Raw genomic sequence first — 27,642 nt, forward strand, 5'->3', positions numbered from 1 at the left:
GTTAGTTGATGCAGTTTCTTCCTAGCATCGATGGTCTTTACATTTTGGCATATTTTTGCAGTGACTTGTACTGGTTGTTCCTTTCTATGTTTAGTGCTTCCTTCAGGCACTCTTGTAGGGCAGGCCTGGTGGTGACAAAATCTCTTAGCATTTGCTTGTCTGTAAAAGATTTTATTTCTCCTTCACTTATGAAACTTAGTTTGTCTGGATATGAAATTTTGGGTTGAAAATCCTTTTCTTTACAAATGTTGAATATTGACCCCCACTCTCGTCTGGCTTCTAGAGTTTCTGCTGAGAGATCTACTGTTAGTATGATGGGCTTCCCTTTGTGGGTAACCCTACATTTCTCTCTGGCTGCCCTTAACATCTTTTCCTTCATTTCAACTTTGATGAATCTGATAATTATGTGTCTTGGAGTTGCTCTTCTTGAGGAGTATCTTTGTGGTGTTCTCTGTGTTTCCTGAATTTGAATGTTGGCCTGCCTTGCTAGGTTGGGGAAGTTCTCCTGGATGATATCCTGCAGAGTGTTTTCCAATTTGGTTCCATTCTCTCTGTCACTTTCAGGTACACAATCAGATGCAGATTTGGTCTTTTCACAGAGTCCCATATTTCTTGGAGGCTTTGTTCATTTCTTTTTACTCTTTTTTCTCTAAACTTCTCTTCTCACTCATTTCATTCATTTGATCTTCAATCACTGATACCCTTTCTTCCAGTTGATTGAGTCAGTTACTGAAGCTTGTGCATTTGTCACGTAGTTCTCATGGGATGACTCTCTCTTTAACACCTGCAGAGCCCATGGGCCCTGGCTGTCATCAGGTTCAACCTCATATTCAACTGCTGGGCCTTGTCTTCTGGCCACACACTCTTTCCAAATCAGCGCTGGTGGGGAACTGAGAAGCCAGAAGCCACTGTGGAAGAACTCCAAGAAAAAAAATCTCCAGGTTATCACATCTACAGTTTGAGCAAGATTTGAGGCTGGGAAGAGGTGTATCCCAGAATTAGAAGAAGGTAGGTGAAACCAGTGTTTCCTCTGCTGTGTTAGAGTCACATATAAAGCTTGAAGGACAATTGACTCCTAGGCCCACCCCCAGATATTCTGATGTGCTTGGTCTAGGGTGCAGCCTGGGCATCAGAATTTTAATAGGTAAAAAAATCTGAGAAGTAGAATCCCTGGCCTAAAGCAATGTTTCTCAAGTTTGAATATCCATCAGAATGTACAGAGGACTTGTTAAAACAGATTTCTGGACTTGTCTCTGGAGATTACAATCAGTAAGTCTGGAATGGGGCCTGAGAATTTACTTTCTTCTTTTTTTTTTAGAAAAGGTCTTGCTCTGTCACCCAGGCTGGAGTGCAGTAGCGTGATCGTGGCTCACTGCAGCCTCAACCTTATGGGCTCAAGTGATCCTCCCACTTCAGTCTCCTAAATAGCTGGGACCACAGGTGCATGCCACCACACCTGGCTAATTAAAAATGTATATATGTGTGTGTGTGTGTGTGTGTGTGTGTGTGTGTGTGTGTGTATATAGTAGAAATGGGTGTCTTGCCGTGTTGCCTAGGTTGGTCTCAAAGTGACCCTGTTGCCCCAGCCTCCCAAAGTGCTGGGATTACAGATGTGACCTGTGATCCCACCATGCTTGACCTAGATTTGCATTTCTAATAAGTTTTGAGAATCACCGGTCTGCAGGAATTCTCTGAAATGTAATTTGTTTATATTTTTAAGTACACAAAATATACGGTGAAGAGTTAAGTTTGCCTACCCCTGGCCCCTTATTTCCCCCATTTCTCTTCCCAAAAGGAACAACAGTATCAGATTCTCATGTCACTTTGAACATAGAACACACATACACACACACTTTTTTTTACACAGGTGAGTGAATACAATACACATTGTCTTCCATTGCTTTTGTCACTGAACCTCATACCCAGGAGATTCTTCTCCACCAGCAAGCACGTGGGAATAAGCATTTAGGAAATGACTATAGCCTCTCAATGTGGTGGAAACAGAGAAGTATCAGCAAGGTGCACACCTGAAGATTCTAACCTTGAGTTTGTCTAAGGCTCTGATTCCTTAATTTGATACCCCCTCCTGTGTCAGCCCCATGACTTGGCCTGCTGGTTCCTTCTCACGTATTTGCCTTTCATGACCTGCACACGTCATCCATGGCATCCAGTTTTGGCCCAGCCCTGTTTCTGGTTCTCCTTTCCTGACGCAAACTCAACATTCCAGAAATCTTATGCTCTGATTTAACCAAGACAGGGCAGGGCCCAGGCATCTCAACTGCATGGACCCTGGGGGTCACTGACGCAAACCTTTTAGGTTCAGTGGCTACATGAATAGGTTAATTAACCTACATGAATAGGTTAATTTGGTGGTGCTGTGATTACAGAGATGTCCCTGTTGCCTAATCCTGGGACACATTGTCTGCATGATGAAAGAGGTTGCTTCTGATTCCAGGCTATTTCCAGAACACCAAAGTCAGATTGGTTAGTGTCTCACAGATGGGCAAAAGTGGTTTTGGGAGACGTAACAGGGTCTTAGGCAGTAGCACCACAGGTCCCTCAGCATAACCTCATTTCCCCCACTCTGGCCCCTGTACCCCACTCCTCTTGTCTTGTCTTTCCCCAGCCTCTCTTTCCACCTCCCCTCCTCACTCCATACTTCTATCAAGGTGGTCATTTTTCCTCCTGCATCTCTGCTCTTTTTGCCTGCCTGGCCTCTTGACTCTCCCAGGCACTCTCTCACCTCCCATTCTACAAACTCCAACATGACAAACCAAGGGCAAAGGGGCCAAGAGTTCTTCGCCCCCTCTGTCCCTTCTCTCTGTCCTGCTCATCTATCCCACTGTGCTTCATCATGTCCCAAAGCGAAAGAGGGCATTGGGCACATCTGTGTGAGATCCCTCACCATGGATCATCCAAGAGGCCACCTCTTCCCTGAAGACTTCCCATCCTCCATGGCTGGAAGTCATCAAAGAAAGACTGATGTCGCACCTCTGAGGTTTTTAAGCTTCTTAGGGGGGTGGGGGGAGACCTGTGTTGAAACCTCATTGTATAAATTGGGTACTTTTGACAGCAAATAACAAAGCAATGGATTCAAAATAGCTTAAAAAAGAAAAAGAAAAGAAATCATTATTTTCTCACAAATCTAGATATTAGCTCTGGTTTGAAATTACTCTTTAACATTCTCTTGTCATAATTCTTGATGATTTCATTATTCACATGTTTCTATTTGTCTTTACAGCCTAACATACAGCCTCAGAGCTCAGGGGCTTGAAATCACAGTGACATTTTTTCCCATGATTCTGTGAGTCAGATGAGTGGTCCAAGGTGCTCTCACTCCCGCATCTGGGGTTGGGGCCAGCAGTCAATTGTCAATTCACCTTTATGTGGCTGCTCATCCTCCAACTGTCTAGATAGACATGACATCTCATGTCTATCTCAGGCCAGTTACGAGAGTACAAAGTAAAAGCTGTAAAGCATTTTAAAGCATAACCTCAGAAATCACATAATGCTGCTTTTGTAAGTAAGTCACAAAGCCAAGCTGCGTTCAAGGAGTCAGGAAATAGAAACTACTTTTTTGGAAGAGCTACAAAGTCACATTGTTAAAAGCTGTGCATACTAGGCTTAGGGGAGCTTGAGTCTGTATTTTACCTTTTACCACAATGCACAAATTTCCTCTAGTTCCGAAGCCAAGTAGTTCCTTGAACTTCATCCCTCTAATGGTCTTGTCTTCCCCACACCTTGGTCTCCCATGCCCATGATCTTAGCTCCTGAATCTTACTATCACTAGTATCTGTAGCTGTTCATACTCCCTGCTGCCAGCATCCAGCCTCTGACCACCACTTCCTACATTTACTACTCATTGACTTCAACACCTCAACTCTAACAGTTCTTTGACCCCAGTGGGACCTCCAATCCATTGATATTTTAATTTTCCACTGACCTTCAGCCTCCTCATGCCCTCACTTCCCATCATCTTAAAAACCCATAGCCATCATTACAGGCTCTCCCTTAAGCACACCCTCAATTCCTTTGCAATTTTCTGATCTTGTCATGCCCACTTGGGAAAACTCTGGTCCTGGTTAGATCCAGCTCCCCACTTGCATCTGTGAAGTTGAATACGGCCGGAGAAAATCACACAACCACAGTGACTAGGGTGACTCTAAATGATGATAGCTGTATCCAAAGCATCCTTAATGCCCATCAACTGCATTCACCTCTTTTAGACATTATTTCACACCTTTTGCCTTTTCCTTAAACCTCCAACACCACCTGTTATCCTCAGTCTTAGCTGATGATCTTGTTTCCTATTTCACTGAGAAAATGAAAGCTATCGGAAGAAATTTTCTACAAGCCCCCACCTCCCACTTCCCCTGCTACCTGTCACTTTTTTCCTGGACATATCTCCTCTGCCTCCCACCTGTTACATGACTGGATTCTCCATGTTCCTGTCTAAACCCATCCCTTCCACTTGTGCAGGATCCCAACCTCTCTCACTCACTCAAGGACATTACTCTAGTGATTTTCTCTTATCTTGTCAGTTTTTCCTGCTCTATTGCATTATTCCTATCTGAGTTATTTAATTTAGCAGCTTCATCTGGGACCCAGATTCCTCCCATCTTTCTGCTGTGACATGTTCAGACCAGTTCTGCTCAGGGATATGGCTGCTGGTGTCACACCGAGGTATGAGGACATCTAACAGAGAAAAGGGCTGCTTCTCCTTTTTGCCAATTTATAGAAATAAGGACCCCTGACGTTCTGTAAGAAAACAGCCACTTATGAGGCAGATCTCTGGGCAGACCAGGAGACAGCCCCTCCACCTTTCCTCCCTGGGCAAGCAGAGGGTAATATATGCTGCAAGGCAATGTGGATGATGTAGGGAAGCCCCTTCCTTCAGGTCTTCTGGCACAGGGAAGTGCTTAGCAGAAAGCAGACACTGGGGGGCAGGATTTGAGAGTGTATGAATGAACCAAGAGCACAGTATCCCCTCCCAACTTCCCTCCCTGTCCCCAAACACACATTTCTGGGGTGGTTCCCGCTGGCAGAGAGCCCAAGAACATGGCCATTGAACTTGAAAAGGCTGGTGGCAAGGGCTGACAACTAGAATCTGGTAGGTCTGTAATCTAAGTACTCGCAAGAATGGGGCAATGGCTCATTGTGGTTTGAACCTGGAAAGTGGGTAGGCAGGAATGAAGAGATAATAATGATCCTTTGTACTCCAAGCCTAAGCTGCAGACAGTCACAAGTATGTTCCTGTCACTTCTTACATCCAGTCTGAGTGCTCATGCTGGTATTTGTTCCCTTACACCTCATCCATCACACATCTATTAAGCATGTGTTCTCTCTGTCAAGCACGGAGTGGTTAAGAGTCCTAAAAGCTGAATTAGGTCGAGCCTGGAGGTAGTGTTATGCAAGGTGAGGTATGTGAACCAGCAGCAACTGCGTCACCTGGGAGCTTGTTGGAAATGAAGGTTCTCAGGCCCCACTGAAGGTTAGACCCAGGAATCTGTGTTTTAACAAGTCCTCCAGGTGCTTCTTATTTATGCTAGAGTTTGAGAATCAGTACTGGACCCTGGTGTTCAAAGTGATGGCAAGACCTGAGAGCTTACCAAAAATGCAGAGTCTCAGGCCCCACCCCAGGCTTACTGGGTGGGAGTCTGCATTTTTATCAGATTCCCAAGGGATTTGTTTGCACACGACAGTGTGAGACACCCTGTCTAAAGGATCACGGTCTAGTGGGATAGAAGTCTGTGTGGGGTTCAAGAGATACACAAAGGAAGTTAGCTGGCATCGAAAACACTTTGCATAGATGTTTACCCTGGGGCTAGAGAAATGAGTTGGAGTCTGCCAGAGGACCAAGAGGGCCAGAGATGAATGAACGGTGCCACAGAACAACCCAGGACACCCCAGCACATTTCAGCTTGTAGATGTTCAGTAACCATTTTTTGGTTGGTTATGGGCCGTAGGCAGCAGGCTCACTAGGCTGCCCCAATAGATAGCTACTTCTGAGACCCAACCTGCAGCTTCACTTCATGGGAATAGCCAGAATCTGGGAGTCAGACACCTGACTTCAGATCTAGTTCCAGCACTGAGTTGGTAAAGCTGTGGAGGAAAAGTCATGCCTGCCTATTGCTGATGGGAGGGTAAATTGGGTCCCACTCCATGGAGGGCTGTTTGGCAATAGCTATCAGAATTTGAAGTGTATGCATGTTTTGTTCCAGCAATTCCACTTTTATGAATTTATCTTACAAATATTTACACATGTGGCAGAAGATACAGATTACAAGGATGTTCACTGCAATGTAACGGACTGATTAAGTCCCCCTGGAATACTATGCAACTTTATGTGTTGACATGAAATGCCCCCCAGGTTGGGGTGCCAAGTGAATGAGCAAGGACCTTGTACCATGTACACACTGCACACATTGGGTGAGCTGTGAAGGCACCTGTGTCTCTGGAAGAATAATTAGTGTGCCTGAGGAAGAAGAGGAATCTAAAAGTTTCGAAAACGTATCTGAGGGAATAATTGAGAAAAATTTCTCCAGTCTTGATAGTGATCTGGAAGTCCAAATACAAGAAGCTCAAAGAACACCTGGAAAATTCATCACAAAAAGATCATCATCTAGGCACATAGTCATCAAGTTATCTAAAGTCAAGATGAAGGAAAGATTCTTAAGAGCTGTGAGGCAAAAGCCTCAGCTTTTCCTTTATAGGTAATCTACAAGGAATACCTATCAGATTAACAGCAGAATTCTCAGCAGAAACCCTGCAAGTCAGAAGATATTGGGGTCCTATCTTTTGCCTCCTTAAAATAATTATCACCCAAGAGTTTTGGATCCAGTCCAACTAAGCTTCATTAATAAAGGAAGATAAAGTATTTTTCTGGTAAACAAATGCTGAGAGAATTCACCACTACCAAGCCAGCACTACAAGAACTGCTAAAAGAAGTCCTAAATTGTGAAATAAAACCTCAAAATATACCAAAATAGAACCTACTTAAAGCAAAAATCTCACAGGACCTATAAAACAATAACACAATGAAAAAAAGTTATTCAGGCAACAACTAGTATGATGAATAGAATAGTACCTCACATCTCAATACTAACGTTGAATGTAAATGGCCTAGATGCTTCACTTAAAAGAAACAGAATGGCAGATAGATAAAAATCCACCAACAAAGTATCTGCTGTCTTCAAGAGACTCACCTAACACATAAGGAGTCTCATAAACTTAAGGTAAAGTGAGGGGGAGGGAAGATATTCCATGCAAATAGAAACCAAAAGCAAGCAGGAGTAGTTATTCTTGTATCGGTCAAAACAGACTTAAAACCAACAACAGTTAAAAAAGACAAAGAGGAACATTATGTAATGATAAAAGTATTAGTCCAACAGGAAAATATCACAATCCTAAATATATATGTATCTAACACTGGAGCTCCCAAATTTATAAGACAATTACTACTACACCTGAGAAATGAGATTGATGGCAACACAATAGTCATAGGGGAAGTCAGTACTCTTCTGACAGTACTAAACAGGTCATCAAGACAGAAAGTCAACAAAGAAATAATAGACTTAAACTATACCCTAGAACAAACGGACCTAACAGATGTTTACAGAACATTGTATCCAACAACCACAGAGTATACATTCCTTTCATCAGCTCATGGAACATTCTCCAAGATAGACTATATGATAGGCTGCAAAACAAGTTTCAATAAATTTAAGAAAATTGAAATTGTATTAAGTACTCTGTCAGACCACAGTGGAATACAACTGGAAATTAACTCTAAAAGTTAAAAGGAACTGCTGAAACTATACAAATACATGGAAATTAAATAATCTGCTCCCAAATGATCCTTGGGTTAACAATAAAATCATGAGGGAAATTTAGCAATTCTTTGAACTGAATGACAATAGTGACACAACTGATCAAAATCTCTGGGATACAGCAAAAGTGGTGCTAAGAGGAAAGTTCATAGCATTAACCCCCTACATCAAAAAGTCTGAAAGAGCACAAATAGACACTCTAAGGTCACATCTCAAGGAACCAGAGAAACAAGAACAAACCAAACCTGAACCAAGCAGAAGGAAAGAAATAATAAAGATCAGAGCAGAACTAAATAAAATTGAAACAAAAAAATACAAAAGCTAAATGAAACAAAAAGTTGGTTCTTTGAAAAGATAAACAAAATTGATAGACCACTAGCAACGTTAACCAAGAAAAGAAGAGAGAAGTTCCAAATAAGTTCAATTAGAAATGAAATGGGAGATACTACAAATGATGCCACAGAAATACAAAAGATTATTCAAGGCCACTATGAGCAACCTTATGTGAACAAACTAGAAAACCTAGAGGAGATGGATAAATTCCTAGAAATATACCACCCTCCTAGGTTAAACCAGGAAGAAATAGAAACTCTGAACAGACCAATAACAAGCAGCGAGATTGAAATGGTAATTTTAAAAATTGCCAACAACAAAAACAAGTCCAGGACTAGATGGATTGACAGCTTGAATTCTATCAGGTATTCAAAGAAGAATTGGCACCAATCCTACTGAAACTATTCCAAAAGATAGAGAAAGAGGGAATCCTCCCTAAATCATTCTATGAAGCCAGTATTACCCTAATACCAAAATCAGGAAATGACATAATGAACAAAGAAAACTACTGATCAATATCCCTCATGAATACGGATGCAAAAATCCTCAACAAAACACTAGGTAACCGAATTCAACAGCATATCGAAAAGGTAATGCACCATAATCAAGTGGGTTTCATACCAGCGAGGCAGGGCTGATTTAACATACGTAAGTCAATAAATGTGATATACCACATAAACAGAATTAAAAACAAAAATCATATAATCATCTCAATAGATGCAGAAAAAGTATTTGACAAAATCCAGCATCCATTTATGATTAAAACCCTTAGCAAAATCAGCACAGAAGGGACATACCATAAGGTAATCAAAGCCATCTATGACAAACCCACAGCTAACATTATACTGAAAAGGGAAAAGTTGAAAGCATTTCCTCTGAGAACTGGAACAAGACAAGGATGCCCACTTTCACACTTCTATTCGACATATTACTAGAAGCTCTAGCCAGAGCAATCAGACAAGAGAAAGAAATAAAGCGCATCTGAATTGGTAATAAAGAAGTCAAACTGTCACTGTTTGCCCATGATATGACCATATACCTAGAAAACTCTAAAGACTCATCCAAAAATCTCCTAGATCTGATAAATGAATTCAGTAAAGTTTCAGGATACAAAATCAATGTACAAAAATCAGTAGCACTGCTATACACCAACAGCAACCAAGCTGAGAATCAAATCAAAACCTCAACCCCTTTTATAACAGCTGCAAAAAATAATATTATAAAATACTTAGGAATATACCTAATCAAAGAGGTGAAAGATCTGTATGGGGAAAACTACCAAACACTGCTGAAAGAAATCATAGATGACACAAATAGAAGCACATTCCATGCTCATGGACAGGTAGAACCAATATTATGAAAATGACCATACTGCCTAAAGCAATCTATAAATTCAATGCAATTCTCATCAAAATGTCATCATCATTCTTCACAGAACTAGAAAAAAAATCCTATAATTCATATGGAGCCAAAAAAGAGCCCACATAACCAAAGCAAGACTAAACAAAAAGAACAAATCTGGAGGCATCACATTACCCAACTTCAAACTATACTATGAGGCTATAGTTACCAAAACAGCATGGTACTAGTATAAAAATAGGCACATAGACCAATGGAATAGAATAGAGAACCCAGAAATAAAACCAAATATTTACAACCAGCTGATCTTTGACAAAACAAACAAAAACATAAATTGGGGAAAGGACACCCTTTTCAACAAATGGTGCTGGGATAATGTCAAACCACATGTAGAAGAATGAAACTGAATCCTCATCTCTCACCTTAGACAAAAATCATCTCAAGATGGATAAAAGATTTAAATCTAAGACCTGAAACCACAAAAAGTCTAGAAGATAGCATCAGAAGAACTCTCCTAGACATTGGCCTAAGCAAAGAGTTCATGTCCAAGAACCTAAAAACAAATGTAACAAAAACAAAGATAAATAGGTGGGACTTAATTAAGCTAGAAGCCTTCTGCATAGCAAAAGAAAATAATCAGCAGAGTAAACAGACAACCCACAGAGTGGGAGAAAATCTTTGCTAACTATGCATCTGACAAAATGGTGAATATCCAGAACTTACAAGGAACTCAAATCAGCAAGAAAAGAACAAATAATCCCATCAAAAAATGGGCTAAGGACATGAATAGACAATTCTCAAAAGAAGGTACGCAAGTGGGCAACAAGCATATGAAAGAATGCTCAACATCACTAATTATCAGGGAGATGCAGATCAAAACCACAATGCAATACCACCTTACTCCTGCAAGAATGGCCATAATTTAAAAATAAAAAAAATAGATAATAATAATAGATGTTGGCAGGGATGTGGTGAAAAGGGAACACTTTTACGCTTCTGGTGGGCATGTAAACTACTACAACCACTATAGAAAACAGTATGGAGATTCCTTAAAGAACCAAAAGTAGAACTACCATTTGATTCAGCAGTCCCACTACTGGGTATCTACCCAGAGGAAAGGAAGTCATTATAATGAAAAAGCCACCTGCACATGCATCTTTACAACAGCACAATTCACAACTGCAAAAATAAGGAAGCAAAGTAAATGTCTGTCAAGTAACGAGTAGATAAAGAAAATCTGGTATACATACACCATGGAATTCTACTCAGCCACAAAAAGGAACAAAATAATGGCATTCCCAGCAACCTGGACGGAGTTGGAGACCATTATTCCAAGTGAAGTAACTCAGGAGTGGAAAACCACACATGCTACGGTCTCACCTGTAAGTGGGAGCTATGCTATGAAGATATAAAGACATCGGAATGACATAATGGACTCTGGGGACTTAGACGGAAGGGTGGGAAAGAGACAAGGAATTAAAGAGTACACACTGGGTGCGGTGTATGCTGCTCAGGTGACGGGGGTACCAAAATCTCAGAAATCACACCTAAAGAACTTATCCGTGTAACCAAACACCACCTGTTCCCCAATAACTATTGAAATAATAAAATAAAATGATGCACATAAAGAGTTTAACAAATAATGTAAACTCACCAAACACTGTTATTGTGGTTACCTGAACTCTGTTAGACTCAGACTACCTACCTTCGCCTTAGTGATATTAAGTTCACAGCTTGAACTTGACCACAGAGAGTTTTTACACCAAGGAAATTGGAAATTGATGCTATTATATCAGGCGTGTTATGGCTGTTTTGATTTTTTTTTCCAGAAAGCTGGTTGTTAAACACTTACCAGCACACCATTGCAAATACCTACAGGCCATGAATGTACAGGGAAGATGTTTGCATTTCTTTCATCTTAAGTCTTCAAGGACAAATGGATCTGACCACAGCGACAAATATTGTATCTGAGTTTATATAAAATCTTTGGTTTCAGCAGAAATAGCTTTTACTTGAATATCTACTCTTCCCACTAGTAACTGGGGCCTGATTCCCTAGTTGTAGGGGTATTCCTGCACATGCAAGATGCACTCCTCACATGCTCCCCGCAGCCCAGTCCTCCTTCACAAAGAGAGGTCCTGGCCTTGCCCCTCAGCCTTCTTAGCTGGGCTATGAGACACACAAACAGTTCAAACCACACGGCTCTGCCTTCAGTTGAAGCATCTTGAACCCAATTTGCACTTCCCTTTTCTAGACTTTTAGTCTTATTCCTATCTTCCTTTTCCCTCTGTGGGTTATTTTGGGGGGTGGGTTGGAGTAGGGCTATTTTGTTTTGCTTAAGCCTTCATTTTTGAGCTTGTTCTCCTCCAAGCACCCCTGGCAGGTTTCCAGTCATTGAAATGCACATTCACTTCTTCCAAAGGATCATCCTGTGTTCTTTTGCCCCTTGCAAACCAGACCTACCCAAGACCACTGAAGACAAAGAAGGGGATGGGTCCATGAAGGAGTGTGTCAGGGCCCCTGACTGACCGCCACCCTGCACTTAGCTCTGCCTGCTTTTCCTCCTCCCATATGCCCCCTAGTCCCTCCCCAGCCCCTCTCTTGCCACTGCTGTCCACACAATTTCCTACAGGCTTCCTCCACACAAACTGGCACTGAAGATTCCCCCTAAGGCCTGGGTAGGAGCCCTGAAGATCAGATAGGCAGGCCTCCCAGGCTGTCCCACTCTCTAGGACAATAAGTTGTGATGCTTTCCATGTTGAAGGGCCTATGTCTGAATTCCTGTTTCAGAGCAGTGAAACAGAGGAAGTAGGACCGTGTGTCATGCCACACCACCCATATCAACACAGCAGCCACAGAGTGTGGTACACCTAGGGCATTCCTGGATGGCCATGGTGGAGGTGGGGAGATGGGAGTTTCATGGGGTAGATGAACTTCTAGCTAGACTATGCAAGTAATGGGTCCAGTATGATAATCTGGAGAAGTTAGAGGGGCTGACAGGTAGCCTGGTTGCATTACTTTCTCTTATTTAATTTGTCGCCCTCTTGCTGCTGCCTTGCCTCTGAAGCCACCAGTCAGGAAGCCCTAGGTTTGTTCTTGAAGGGTACTGCCAGGCTGGTAAAGAACTCAGGAGAAAAACCTCCAGAGTCCCTTACTCTTCTAGGGCCCCGCCCCACAGATCTGGTGCCCTAGGTCCTGGGCTCTAACTTCAGACATCACGCATGGCCAGGCATGCTGTGCTCCTCACCTTGTTCAAGCAACAGGCAATGGCAGCATCTTGCCACAGGCAGCAAGTCCTCCAGCACACCAGACCTGGCACAGCCCTCAGATGCCAGCCATGCCACCTTGGGCATTTTTCTTTACTGCTTGTAGGAACCTCAGCTTCCTCACCTTTAAAACAGTGAGAGTAATATTTCTTTCTCAGGATTGTTGCAAGAACCAAATAAAATTCAATATGTGTCTGGCACTTGGTAAGTGTTCAGCTGATGGGAGCCATGTGGCTCTTTATTTCCTCATCCTATGCCTCAATCAAACTGGTAAACATCTGTTGAGTGTCTCCTATGTGCAAGAAAACTGTCAAGAAACCCTCCATGCTAAAAAGGGGAAGGAGAGAGTATATTAAGGAAGTGCTCTAAAAACTCCCTGTCCAGGTCCAGCCCAAGTTAACACTTACAGTCTTGCATGCCAAGTTTTAAAACTCTTTTGAGGCCGAGCGCGGTGGCTCACGCCTGTAATCCTAACACTTTGGGAGGCTGAGGAGGGCGGATCATGAGGTCAGGAGTTTTAGACCAGCCTGGCCAATGTGGTGAAACCCTGTCTCTGTACTAAAAAGACAAAAATTAGTCGGGTGTGGTGGCAGGCACCTGTAATCCCAGCAGAGGGAGGAGAATAGCTTGAGCCCAGGATGTGGAGGTTGCAGTGAGCTGAGACCACGCCACTGCACTCCAGCCTGGGTGACAGAGTGACTGTGTCTTGAAAACAGACAAACAAACAAATAAAACCTCTTTTGAGTCTGGGCTTAGATACTGTCTAATACACAGCATTTTGTATCATGTCATCTGTATTACATCTTTTCTCTCCAACTAAATTGTAAACTTTTCAGCTGCTGGGCCCATGCCCAATCCTTTTTCATTTGTTTTCCACAGTACCCAGCACTGAGATGCATATATATAAGAGGTGATCAGTGTAAGAACTTGCTGATTAAAGTTGACACTCATGTGTGTGCACACATGTTGTGTGCATGTGTGCAGGTGTGTATGTGCATGTATGCATGTGTGACTATTGATAAGCACAGTTTGACATCTTTTATTCAAAGTGACATTATCATATGTCACTTGTATAAATCTGTTTTCTCTTTTCAGCCTGCCTCAGTTTCAGGAAGCAAGAAGTCTTTTGGCTCCTGAGAAAGAAGGGAGAGAGACATTCTAGATCCCATGGCTTGCCTGAAACTTGGCCAGGGACAGTGTGCTGGTGCAGGTATGGGACATGGATAGAGGTACTAGAGGACAGTGGATGACGTGAGCAGGTTCAGAAACATAAGCCCAGAGGTGTCGGTAAATAGAATCTCCATCAGGTATGATCGGGGGTGCCAGGAGCTGGGTAGAAAGCAGCATGAGTGCCCACAGCCAGAGACAGCTCCGGGAGACCTCTTTCAAATAAAGGAGTGCATATACAAAATAAATTAAATATTCCTGTCAGTTAATAAGAAAAGGACCAATGGCCTATTTTTTTTTTAATAGGCAAAAGACTTAGTGATTAGGCACTTCATAGATGAGAATGTCCAAATAACTAACATGCATGTGAAAAGGTGCTCTGCAGCACTAATCATTTGAGAAATGCAAATTAAAACCACTGGTTTTAATGAGACAAACCAATGAGACAGCAGCACATAACCACCAGAATGGCTAAAATGAAAAAAACGCAAAACAACATCAACAAAAAAACAAACCCTGGGTCAGGTGCGGTGGCTCACGCCTGTAATCCCAGCACTTTGGGAGGCTGAGGCAGGCAGATTACCTGAGGCCAGGAGTTCGAGACTAGCCTGGCCAACACCAACATAGTAAAACCCTATCTCTAATAAAAACACAAAAATTAGCTGGGCATGGTGGCACACACCTGTAATCCCAGCACTTTGGGAGGCTGAGGCGGGTGGATTACCTGAGGTGAGGAGTTTGAGACTATCCTGGCCAACATGGTAAAACCCTGTATCTACTAAAAATACAAAAATTAGCCAGGCATGGTGGTACACACCTGTAATCCCAGCTACTTGGGAGACTGAGGCAGCAGAATTACTTGAGCCTGGGAGACGGAGGTTGCAGTGGGCCGAGATGGTGCCACTGCACTCCAGCCTGGTGCCAGAGCAAGACTCTGTCAAAAAAAAAAAAAAGCCAACCACAACAAAAAACAAACCCTGACAATAGACAATACCAATTGTTAACCAGGTTATGAGACAACGAGAACTCTCACACGGTTCTGGTGCAAGTATAAAAATTGGTACAACCACTTGAAAAACTGTTTGACTGCATGTAAAGCTAAACATGTGCTTTCCCTGTGACCCAGCAAGTCTACTTCCAGGTAAATACCTAAGAGAAGTGCGTATAAACCCAGAAGATGCATTCAAGAATGTTGTTAGTAACTTTATTCATAGTAGTTTCAAACTGAAAGCCCAAAATTCTTGTCAATAATAAAATGGATAAATTAGTCATATGAGAAAATACTATATATAGTAACATAAAAGACCAAACTATTGCTACTACATGCTACATAACCTCATTTATAATGAAGGTACTGACTGGGAAGAAGCACTGCAGAACATTCTGGGGTTCTAGTAATGTCTTGACTGGTGGTTACATGGATATGTGCACATGCAAAAACTTAAGATTTAGGCATTAATGCTTTAGGCATCTTACCATTTCAATCTTTAAATCTTTGAATATTTTTTAGATAAATTGTCCATGGCATGGTGGCACATGGCTGTAATCCCAGCTACTCGGGATTACTCAGCCGCAATTGCCGGGTTATATTATAAGCACAAATTTAGTTTTGTAAGTAGGTGCCATACTCTTTTTAATAATGGCTGTATTCTTTATGTTTCCAACTGCAAAGTATGAGTGATTCATTTTGTCTGCATCCTTGCCAGTGTTTGTTTTACTATTTTTTATTTCAGCCATTCTGATAGGTATGTAGTCTCATGGTAGTTTTAATTTGCATTTCCCTAAAGACTAATAATATTGAATGTCTCTGTATGTGCCTACTGGTTATCTGTATATCCTCTTCGGTGATACGTCTGTGCATATATCTTTGACCATTTTCTAATTGGAATTTTTGCTTTTGAGTTTTGAGAATGCTTTATATTCTAAACACAAATATTTTGTTAGATATGTTGTTTGCATTTTGAGTTACTTTTTGTATGAGATGTGAGGTTTAGGCTGAGGGTCATTTTGTTTTTTGGTTTATCTATGAATGTACAGTTCCTCAAGCACCATTTTTTGAAGACTATCCTTCCCTTTAACGGCTTTGCACCTTTGTCAAAAAAGTTAAGCATATTTGTGAGTCTAGTTCTGAGTTCTCTATTTGTTCTTTGATCAGTATGTCTATCCCTCTGCCAATATCACTCTATCTGGATTACGGTAGCTATATAATAAGTCATGAAAGCAGGTAAGTGATTCCTCTCACTTTATTATTGTTTTTCAAAATTATTTTAGCTATTCTAGGTCCTGTGACTTTCCATATAAACTTAAGAATAATAAGCTTAGAAATGGCTATACAAATTTCACTGGAATTTTGATAATATAAATTACCTTAAACCTTGGATTAATTTGGGGAGAATTGACGCTTTTACTACGTTGAGCGTTCCAATCTATGGACATGGTATATCTCTATATATTTATTTAAGCCTTCTTTGATTTATTTTATCAGCATTTTGTAGTTTTCAGCATACAAGTCATGTATATACTTTGCTAGAGTTATACCTAAGTATAATCTAAAAGCTTTTTGGAGCAACTGAAAATGGCACAAAAATTTTAAATTTTGGCTTCCACATGTTCCTTAGTACATGAAAATGTGATTGAGTTTTGTTTGCTGGTTTTGTTCCTACAATCTTGCTGACCTTGGGATTTTCTGTGTAGACTGCTATGTCTTTCTTAAATAATAGGGACAGTTTTATTTCCTCCTTTCCAATCTGTATGCCTTTTATTTATTTTTCTTGTCTTGCTGCACTGGCTTAAACTTCCAGTTGAATAGGAGTGGTGAGAGTAGATGTCTTTGCTTTGTTCTTGATCTTAGAGGAAAACTCATTCTTTCTCCATCAAGTATAATGTTATCTCTAGACTCTTTGTAAATGCTGTTTATCAAGTTGAGGAACTGTCTTTCTATGTTTAGTTTGCTGAGTGTTTATCATGAATGGGTGAAATAGATATGTAAATATATAGGTAAACATATATATGTAAATATATGCACACATATATATATTTTAATTGAGATGGAGTCTTGCTCTTTTGCCCACGCTGGAGTGCAATGGCATGATCTCGGCTCACTGCAACCTCTGCTGCCCAGGTTTAAGTGATTCTCATGCCTCAGCCTCCTGAGTAGCTGGGACTACAGGTATGTGCCACCATCCCTGGCTATTTTTTTTTTGTATTTTTAGTAGAGACAGGGTTTCGCCATGTTAGCCAGGCTGTTCTCAAACTCCTGAGCCAGCACGCCCAGCTAAAACACTGTTAAATCACTCTGTCACAGATATTTTATCTATGTCAATATTCAACAAACTAGTTTTTCTGAATGGTTGAATTTATAATAAAGTTGTTCATAGTATTCTATTATTATTCCTTTTAATGGCTGAAGAATCTGTAGGAATATCCCCTGTTTTATTTCTGATATTGGTGACGTATGTCTTCTCTTTTTCTCTTGTATGTCTTGTTAGAGGTTTATCACTTTTCTTGATATTTTTTAAAAACCAGCTTTTTGTTTCCTTGACTTTTTTTCTCTTGCATCCCTTGTGATGGAAGTTTCTTTGATTTTTATCTACTGTCTTTCTGTTTTCAATTTTATTTATATTTTTTCTTTATTTTTTTCTCCTTTCTACTTATTTTAAGTTAATTTTGCTCTGCATTTTCTGGTTTCTCGAGGAAAGAACTTGGATTATTGATTTGAGACTGTTCTTTTCTAATGGAAGCATTTAGTGCTGCATATTTTCCTCTCAGAACTGCTTTAGCTGCAGCCCACGTATCTTGATATATTATTATTTTGTTTTCATTTAGTTCTATATATTTTGAAATTTCCTTTGAGATTTCCTCTTTGACCCATAAATTACTTAAAAGTGTTTTTAAATTTTCAAGTGTTTAGAGATTTTCCTGTTATCTTTCTGTTATTAAATTTTAGCTGGTTCCATTTTGGCTTGAGAACATACTTGGCATAATTTCAATGAAAAAACTAAAACCCTGGATATGGTTTATATTGGTGAATGTTCCATAGGTACTTGAAAAAGTTTATTCGTTGTGAAGGTATCTAAATTTTATATGAAGCCCCTTCCTGGTCAACATACCTAGAGAAGATTTTTATGACCAAACCCTGACAAATAGGAAAGTAACATCCCACACTATACAGCAAGCCTTCCTGAAAATCCCTGTTTAACATTTTTGTCTTTCCTTCTCAAACTCTTTCTCACCTACTGTCCAGTTTCTGATCTTTTTTTCCTTCCTCACAGTCCCATACAGCCTTTCCAATCTCACTGGAGACATCCTGGTCTTTCTTCTTAGATCTCACATTGTACCCACACCCCCTCCCACTCTCTCTATCCCTGTTGTTAGAGAGAAAAAAGAGAAAATTTTTAAATTTAAAATTTGCCTCTTCACCCTTCATCTCATAAGAATTTTCTCTGAGTCACCCTTCTTTGAATGCAGAGGCTGTGGTAAATAGCAAGTAACTTTCTTTATCTTCTAGTGCTGAATTTGACCCCACCCTTGTATCTGTGGTGCAGGTGTCTTCCTGGCCATCTGCCCTGAGGTCTAAATTGTGAAAACCATCTTCTCTAATCCTTGTATAATCTTTTGATAATATGACATAATCTTCACCTTCTTGGTACCCAGACTTATTTTGAAATCTGCTGGTGATATTCAAGGCTCTCATGGAAGGCAAAAAAAAGAAAAACAACAACAAAAAAAACCCTACAATTGATTTGTTCTGCCCAATGTTAACAGCACAGGCTTAGTAATTAAAAATACCTGTGTACAAATCTATTCTCTGCCACTTGATAACTGTACAAACATGGTGGGTCATATAATCTTGTGTTGCCTTAATCCTCATCTGTAAACTGGACACCTACAGAGTTGTGAGGCTACATGTGATGATGATAAAACACTTGGCATGTGCCTGCTCATCAGATGATAATTATTCTTTTCATCTGTTCTTTCTCTTGTGTTACATTTGTTATGTGTATTCTTATCATGTGTTTGTTATTTTGTTGCTGTGCTTGCTGTTATCAAAGATGGTAATGTTATGTGTCAATGTCTCTTTCTTCTTCCCCTTTCTAGCTTTTCCTTTCCTGCTCAGCTAGCTATATGCATATGTAAGAGTTTTGATAGTTTGTGGGCACATAGGTAGACTATACTTCCAGTCTCTCTTGCATGTGTGTGTGGTCATATCACTGAGTTCCAGCCAATGGAATATAGATAGAAGTGATATGAGCGGTTTCCAGGCCAGCCCATAAAGCCCTTTCAAAAACATTCTTTCATACTGTCTCCTTCCTTTTGGGTGGTGCAGTTGTGTATGTTGTGATCTCAGATGCTAACTCTCGTGATATCAGAATCACAATATGAAAGGTGCTTAGGAGCCTGTATTAATGTTTACCAATCCTGATTAGCTTTACATGATCAAGGGATACACCCCTAAGTGTTGAAGTCCATTGTACATTTCAGAGTTTGTTTTTTATGTCATTTTCTTAACAAATATAGAAACTGGTACCTTGAAGTGGGATGCTGACATACAAAAACCTAAAATGTACAGCATTGATGATATAAATTGCCTTAAATATTCAGGCAGTGGGTTGCAAAGGAACTGAGCTTAAGGACTGGAAAGTCGTGATTGTCTGGAGTTGGGGGTGGAGGGCAGGATGGACTGCAAAGGGACACAAGTAATCTCTGGTGGGAGGAGGTGAGAGAACTATTTTGAATCTTGATTATGGAAGTTATTTAACAGATGTGTACAGCTGTCAAGATTCCTCAAATCATAAACATTAAATTGATGCAATTTATTATACATACATTTTATCACAATAAGTTGTTTAAAACAACAGCAGAACCCATACATGGTAAACTCTTTGTCTTAGATCATGAGCCTAGATGCTGAGATGAAGATTCATGTGCAAGTAATTTATTAAGAAAACGTGCTCAGAAAAAAACAGCATAGGAGTCAGAGAAGTGGGACAGAGAGGGAGGAGGCCAAGCAAGAGCGTGGTCCCAGTCACAGCCTTTAGGGTAGCCCTTATCCCATGGGTGGACCCTGGACTCAGGAGAATTAGGTTATGCCTCAGAGTCTATTCTGATACAAAACAAGGAAGTAGGAGAGATTCCTTTTGGCTTTGTGGGCTAAACCACTTCAGTAGTCAGAGGGCAGGTCTTGATAGAATCATAGGTGCAAGCAGCTGGAAGCAAAGAACATGGAAACAGAAAGGGGTGCATAGGAAGGGTAAGAAGGACTCCACAGGGTCCAGCAGAGCCCCACCAATATCCTTGACACTCTCCATCTAGAAGGAGGACTCATTCTTTTCTGTAATGAAGTCACTACTTCAGATTTTCTTTATTAAAGTTTTCTTCAGATTTTCTTTATTAAAGAGAAGTGTAGAATTAAAGCAGAGGTGTTCTGACATAAAATTAAACTCCTGAATCTTGGGCATGGGCCTCTCGAGCAGAATGGAAAGCCTAGAGTGAACAGAAATACTCCACCACCTACCCCTCAGGCCACCTGGTCCTATGTAACCCCTCATGCCACATCAACGGACCTCCAGGAAAGCAGCAGGCAGAGTGGTTAGGGCTGGGTACTAATCTGATAGAGCTGGATTCCAGGACAAGCCTCACCATTTTTTGCTTGTGTGATCTTGGGCCTGTTGCTTAACAAACTCACCTCAGTGCCTCCTCTGTGAACTGGTAAAAAGAAATGCTCTCATCTCACAGGGTCACTAAAGGGTTTGAACAAGATAGGGTACCTAAAGCCCTTAGCAGAGTGCCCAGCCCCCTCTGGTGATGTAAATGCAGCCCCTTCATCTACCTCCTTGCCCTGTCCTCCTGATCACTGCTCTAGTTCATGAGCCTGGGTCCATTAATGTTGTCTGATGTTAAGGACTGAGGCACTTTTCCTCTACCCTCCACATTGGTCCTCTGATCTTTTCTAGGGCAGGGACCTAGGCACATGTCTTTATTCATTCAGGATTTGTGCTGCTCAAAACAGGTTTTGATAAGTTTTTTTGTTTTTTTGTTTGTTTGTTTTGATGGAATCTCCCTCTGTCACCCAGGCTGGAGTGCAGTGGCGCTATCTCGGCTCACTGCAACCTCTGCCTCCCAGGTTCAACTGATTCCCCTGCCTCAGCCTCTCGAGTAGCTGGGATTACAGGCACACACCACCAAGCCCAGCTAATTTTTGTATTTTTAGTAGAGACGGGGTTTCAGCATGTCGACCAGGATAGTCTCGATCTCTTGACCTCGTGATCTGCCCTACTTGGCCTCCCAAAGGGCTGGGATTACAGGCGTAAGCCACTGTGCCCGGCCCAGATTTTGATAAGTTTTAAAAGTGCCCAGATGAATCTTGTGGATGGGATGCAAAACAGCACTCCATATGAAAATGGATGGTGCACCCCTCCCCACATGACCTTCTGAGAGTCCTGATCACCACTGCGGTTTATGGAAGCCCCCAAAACACTTTATTACTCAGGTGTGAACAAAGCAGAGATTATGTCTTCCCACAATAAGAAACATTTCTGGTTGTTACTTGTAGGAAAAGGAGGAATTAGCTTCAATATCTATTATCTATCTATCTCTGTTAGTCAACGAGCACAAAGCTTTAGTTATACAAGATGAGTAAGTCCTAGAGATGTACTGAACACCGTGATGCCTCTAGCTAACAATACTGCATCATATACTTAAAAATGTGCCAAGAGGGTAGATCTTGTGTTAAAGTAATACTCATAATAAAAATAGGACAGGAGGAAACTTTTGCAGTGATAGATATGTTTATGGTATAGATTATGATGAGGGTTTCAAGGGGATATATTTCTCTCCAAACTCATCAAGTTGTGTAGATTAAATATACACAGCTTTTTGTATATTATACCTCAACAAAGTGGTTTTTAAAAAAGATCCACTATTCATCCACCCCTCTTATCTCGTTTCTCTTGTCTATTGATCTATCCTATCTCTTTCCTTGCCCCAACTTCTCTCTTACATTTCCAGGGGCCCATGTGACAGTGTGAGGTACCACGGAAATAAGGACTTCACATCTTCTACTTGGGGAACATTATATGAATTTGTTCCTGTTTATTGGAAGTGCATTGTTTTTGCATTTAATTAGGAAGTATTTTCCATATCCTGGAGAGAAAAGTGTATTTTCTGCATCATTTCTAAATCATTGTTCAATTTTTTTCTTCATCATCATATTTATTGACTGAGTTTGATACTAGATTTTTGATGTCCTTATAAAAAAAAGTAAATGAGCAAAATGAAACATACAGAATGGTTAGAGGAACAACAGCAACAACACAATCCCTCACAGGAATGCCTTGAAGGGATCTGAGGAATATTCTGAAGCTAATTTGAACATGCAGGTTACGTCTGTCCAGATCTCCAAAAGTAGCCACCAAGCAGGTTTTACATAGGGAAAGATTTTGTTGGAAAAGCACCTGGGAGGAAAAGTGGGTGGGAGCGGGAAGGTCTGGGAGAGCCAGCAGAACCCCAGTGAGGTAGCAGGGGAGCCAAGGTGGAGCAGACGCATCCTAGACTGCTCTGCAGCCTGAGGAAGGTTTGGCATAGCCACTTGGGGGTCCTTAAGCTAATGTCAGTGCATCTCTCAGGATTGAGCCTGCCTCAATATCCCCGTGTGCTCAGTCATTGGAAGCACAATCTTGATTTCAGAGCCTGCAGAGGGGTCTTAGGCTTTCTGCAGTGGGAGGGGCATGTTCACGGCTACGCCGGTGGTTTGACCCATCCTTGGTGCCATTCTGGATGTGATGTTGCACTGATGGTAAATATCAAGGCCCAGGTCAATGCTAGACTCTATTTGCCTGTTATATTGAAATCACAGGAAGCCCACCACCTCCCGCAATAGCACAGCTTCCACATTCTCACTCCTGTCTCTTTTGTAGAATAGGCTATCTATCGGGGGATAATCCTTTTTTTCTTTCGACATGGAGTCTCGCTCTGTTGCCCAGGCTGGAGTGCAGTGGCACAATCTCGGCTCACTGCAACCTCTGTTTCCCGGGTTCAAGCAATTCTCCTGCCTCAGTCTCCCGAGTAGCTGGGATTATAGGCATGCACCACCATGCCTGGTTAATTTTTGTATTTTTAGTAGAGACGGGGTTTCACCATGTTGACCAGGCTAGTCTGGAATGCCTGACCTCGTGATCCACATGTCTCGGCCTCCCAGAGTGCTGGGAGCCACCGCACCCGGCCCATAGTCCTTTTTGTAAAGGTTTCACAGGAAGGTGGCGTGCTGTCAGTGGAGGGAACACAGAAATACACAGGACCGCCAACATGCCAGAGAGGGGCCCTGCTGGTCACAAAAGTCTTTCCACTAACTTCACTAGAACACAAGTCTGGCTGGAGCCCCACATTTCTGGTCCTGGTGCCCAGGAAGGAAGGTGGGTGCATTGAAGGAAGCTTTGCACTTCTCCCTGCCGCTCTGGCAATAGTTTCCGTTCACACGCTCAAAGTTGTGGCTTGACCTATGCTCTCCTGCAAAAAATTTCTAGCCCTTTCCTATTTCTGAGGTTCTTTGTTTTTCCCCTCCCATGTTCCCATACTCCTAAGCTATCTTCTGCGTGTGTTGTTGTTGTTGTTTTGGCATTTTTTTCCTCCCCCATCCCCCACCAGAAATGTGTCTGCTTCAGTGTAATGTGGCAGTGAAAATCTGGGAGATTGGAAGAAATTCGTGTTTGGTTGGGTTTTCCCACACACCACTGTTTTTCCTGTGAACTAAGAGCCCCAAAAGAAGCACTAAAAATGTCTTTCCCATGGTAGGAAAAGCCAGGTAGCAAGCCATTCTGGACCTTGGAGAAACCACTTTGGGTTCTGGTTTCCTTCAGGTTTGATGCCATCCTCACATTTGGCTGAAGGGCAACAGGCAACTGTTCTTCAGACGGCAGTACCATACAGAGCACCACGTGGCTAGCCCAAGCTCTGGGGTAGAACCAGCTCTGCCCTTCGCTCTGTGGCTTTTGCCAAGTCCCTCATTGAGTCTCAGCTTCCCCATCGGCAACACAGGGGTAAGGTAGCAGGGTTGCAAGAGCATCCTGCCACCTCCTGGGCTGCAATGGATACCCCGTCAAGATGAGACAATGGACAGGGGGCAGTATGCCCTTGTAGTGCCTGTGCATGCATCAGGCCGGCACTGCTCAGAGTGCTCCTGAGGCATCCTGACCTTGAGAGATGCTAACACTTGTTATTTGAAAAGTATTTTTTTTTCTAAGTTAAAAATAGGTTTGAGAAATGCTGGATTAGGAACGTTTTAAACAGATTCGTCACTACAGGACTTCTCAGGGGCCTTTAATGCACTGTGAGTCTCCAGGAGTGTTTTCTAACAATGCATGCTTTTATCCTAAGAGACATGAAATGCATTGGGATGGACTCGTTGGTTTAATCAATGGGTAGTTCATGAGAAGCTTCAACCTGAAAGGTCTGAGGGCCCTTGACACCCAAGAAAGCCCAGGGGAGGATCCTTGACATCTGTGAAGCATCAGATCTAAGATCTTCCAGAGTGACCACATACCCTTTCAGAGTCCACTCGGGCTCCAGATTTTATCTAGAGCCGTATTTCTATCAAGAATTTATGTGGTTGTGCTTATCCTCACATTAATTAAGCCTCATTTTAACATTCTATAAAGCTTAGTCTTGCAATTGATGACCACTCATTGCCCTAACTGGAGCACCCCACAGAATGCCCCCTGGTTTCCCTTGTTTGTATGTGGAACACACAGTAGAGTCCCTCCCACGAAGCTCTGAGTCACTGCTGAATTCCATGTTCCTGTCAATAATTTATCCCAAATTTATGTTTTCTGCCGCAGAATCACCACTTTTTAAGATCCCTTTATTGCAGCTTTCCTTCCACCACCATCACCGGCATTTAGCTTGTTTTATGAAGAAATGAATCTCTTTGGTTGTTTAAACCACTTCTGGGGAGTTCTAAGGCTACAGTGAGTGATGAGGATCGAGTTGACCAGGTTCACTCACCAGGTGGAGGGCTCGCTCCCATTCATAGCCCCCATTCCCACATCCCAGTCCTTTTCTCCTGAAGGGAGCTCAAAGTGTCTATACCTGGCTTCTCTCCACCCCTTTACTGGAGGTGGAGTGGCTTTTAAATTGGTCATATTTGGAAAGAATAGCTGGGAAGCCTTAGTCCAGCTCTGCTCCTCTTCCTCTTGAAAGAGAGCTGCCTGTGGCTCAGTAGATACATTTGTCCAGTTCTGTGGTTTAATTAACAGGTTTCTTTTTTCTGTCACTCTCCCACCCCCCATGTCTTAACTTGCTCAGACCCCAGATAGTAAAGGGGGCAGGGGACAGGGAAGGGCTTCTTTCTCTCCAGAGGCTACTGAGAACCAGAAGACTAAGTAGGCAATAAATGCCACAGGAGTGTGGAAGGGGAGGTGAGTACCAAGGCCTGCTACATTAAGACATAACAACACATGATATCATGGTTAGCATTGGAGGAGCACTTCCTACAAGCCAGGAGCGGGTGGAGTGCTTCTCATAGCCTAGCTCACCCAATTCTCACATCCCTGCAGGTACTGTCATGATCATTTACAGACCAGGAAGTTGAAACTTTCACATTGGTAATAACTCACTGGGATTGGAGTCCATTCTGTCTAAGCAGAAAGAGATACCTTTGTGGAGAAACTGAATCTTGACTACAGGTCAGTGTATAGAGCGCCCTTGACATAAGTAACTCCATCTTGGAAAAAGACCATTTTACATTTCAAAAGGCATCGAGGACCAGATGTTTTTGCCTGATCAAAACACTGCATTCAAGCAAATAAGGACATAATCAAACATACTCTTCCACTATGAGCCCTCACCAGAGGACTGGCCATAAAAGAGCAGGACTTCAGCATCTCAAAACAGCCTACTTAACAGATGCTGTCTTGCTGTCATTTGTGATAAGCAACGGCATCTGCCGCCGAAGGCTCTACGCATGTCAAATACTCTTTCTTGAAAGATGCTGATGCTGACTGGCACCTGGGGCATTCCAGAACATTATTTTTGTTCATGTTGCTCTCCCTGAACTGGTTTGTTAACTCTTTTTCCTATCCCTTTTCTCTTGATGTCAAATGTTACTTTGTTTGATGTGGAATATTTAATCTATAACATTTATATATTGATTAAGTATACTATGATGTATGGTTTGCAATACTGACTGACTCGGGGAGTGGCTTGAGCCTGTGTGCCTGTGGCTCTGACTACAGAGTAAATGGGTGGTACCAAGGGGAGCTGCCTCCTTGGGAAATCCATGCAACTCGTGGCTTTTATGACTGAAACAGCACCAGCAAAAGTGTGACCTCGTGGAAAGATGTGAAAATGCATAGACTTCGTTATCTCTGACCTTGTGCCCCTCATGATAGTTGAACTCAGAGCAGCAGAGAGAAAAGGGAAGATACCAGCTGCTGAGAGCTGCCCTCACCATGGTGGTGCACGGCAGGTAGAAAGCCACATGGGCTCTGCTCCACCAGCCCCATAGACAGGCTCCCAGGATGGCTCACCTTCCAGGAAGTCCTGCTGACACTGTTGTTGTTGCATTGGATAGAAGTTTGCCTCCATGTAACCTCTCTACCCTGGGCTGCGTCAAACTGCCCACAGGAAATGTCACCTCTATAATAACAAAAACCAACTAGAGGACTTCTTATCTTCTCTTTTGCAGACCAGAGGCTTCCAGTTCCTCTAATGCTTCTCCACTGGTTCTGCTGGCCCTCTTGGGATTGCTGGTTGTCAAGCTCCCTCACACTGGGGTCCCGAGGATGCCCAGAGTTTCCCAGCAGCATTGGAGAGAGGCAGCACACAGTGGGACCCTAGTGGGAAGGGAGGCAGCAGGCTCAGAAGAGTTCAAAACCTCAGTCCCAAGAGTCTGGACTTCAGCTAAGACACAATAGCACATCGCTGAAGATTCTTCATCAGGGGAGGAAGAGGGGAGTGGGTGTGAGGTCAGGGATCCTGGAAAGTTGTTCTGCAGGTAGCTCTAAGGGGAGACCTGAGGAGAGAAAGGAGGCAGCTGCCTCTCAGTCAATTCAAATTACCTCTTGTGAATTTGTCTTTCTATGCCTGGCTTATTTCACTTAACATAATGACCTCCAGTTCCATCCATGTTGCTGCAAATAACATGACTTCATTCATTTATGGCTGAATAATGTTTCATTGTGCATGTAGACCACATTTTCTTTATCTGTTCATCCATTGATGAACACTTAGGTTGATTCCATATCTTAACTAGGGTGAGCAATGCTGCAATAAACACGGTGGTGCAGTATCCCTTTGATATACTGATTTCCTTTCCTTTGTAAAAATACCCAATAATGGGATTGCTGGATGTACCTTTGTTCCATTTTTAGCTTTTTGATAGATCTCCAGTTGTTTTGTTGAGTTGCTTGAGGTCCTTGTACATATTCTGGATATTAGTTCTTTGGTGAATGGTACATGTGTCTGTTTTAATACCAACACCATGCTGTTTGGGTTGCAATATAAGCTGTTACATTTTAAGATCATTTGATACGAAGCTACAGTAACCATTCACCAGTAAAGGGGTGGAGAGAAGCCAGGTGTAGACACTTTGAGCTCCCTTCAGGAGAAAAGGAGTGGGATGTGGGAATGGGGGCTATGCATGGGAGCAAGCCCTCCACCTGGTGAGTGAACCTGGTCAACTCAATCCTCACCAC

General features: G+C 42.1%; 1 protein-coding gene across 1 annotated transcript in view; it reads left to right on the plus strand.

Annotated features, from left to right (window-relative positions):
- Window positions 1-790: 790 nt before the first annotated feature.
- The window catches only part of CCR3 (chemokine (C-C motif) receptor 3), a 50,274-nt gene continuing 23,422 nt past the window's right edge, over window positions 791-27,642 (plus strand). The window contains exon 1 of the mRNA XM_011952683.1: window positions 791-1,008. The gene's annotated coding sequence lies outside the window, so the exon portion shown is untranslated. The remainder of the gene's footprint in view (window positions 1,009-27,642) is intronic.

Source organism: Colobus angolensis, unplaced genomic scaffold, assembly GCF_000951035.1.
Source record: "Colobus angolensis palliatus isolate OR3802 unplaced genomic scaffold, Cang.pa_1.0 Scaffold344, whole genome shotgun sequence".
In the NCBI taxonomy this organism is placed as follows: domain Eukaryota; kingdom Metazoa; phylum Chordata; class Mammalia; order Primates; family Cercopithecidae; genus Colobus; species Colobus angolensis.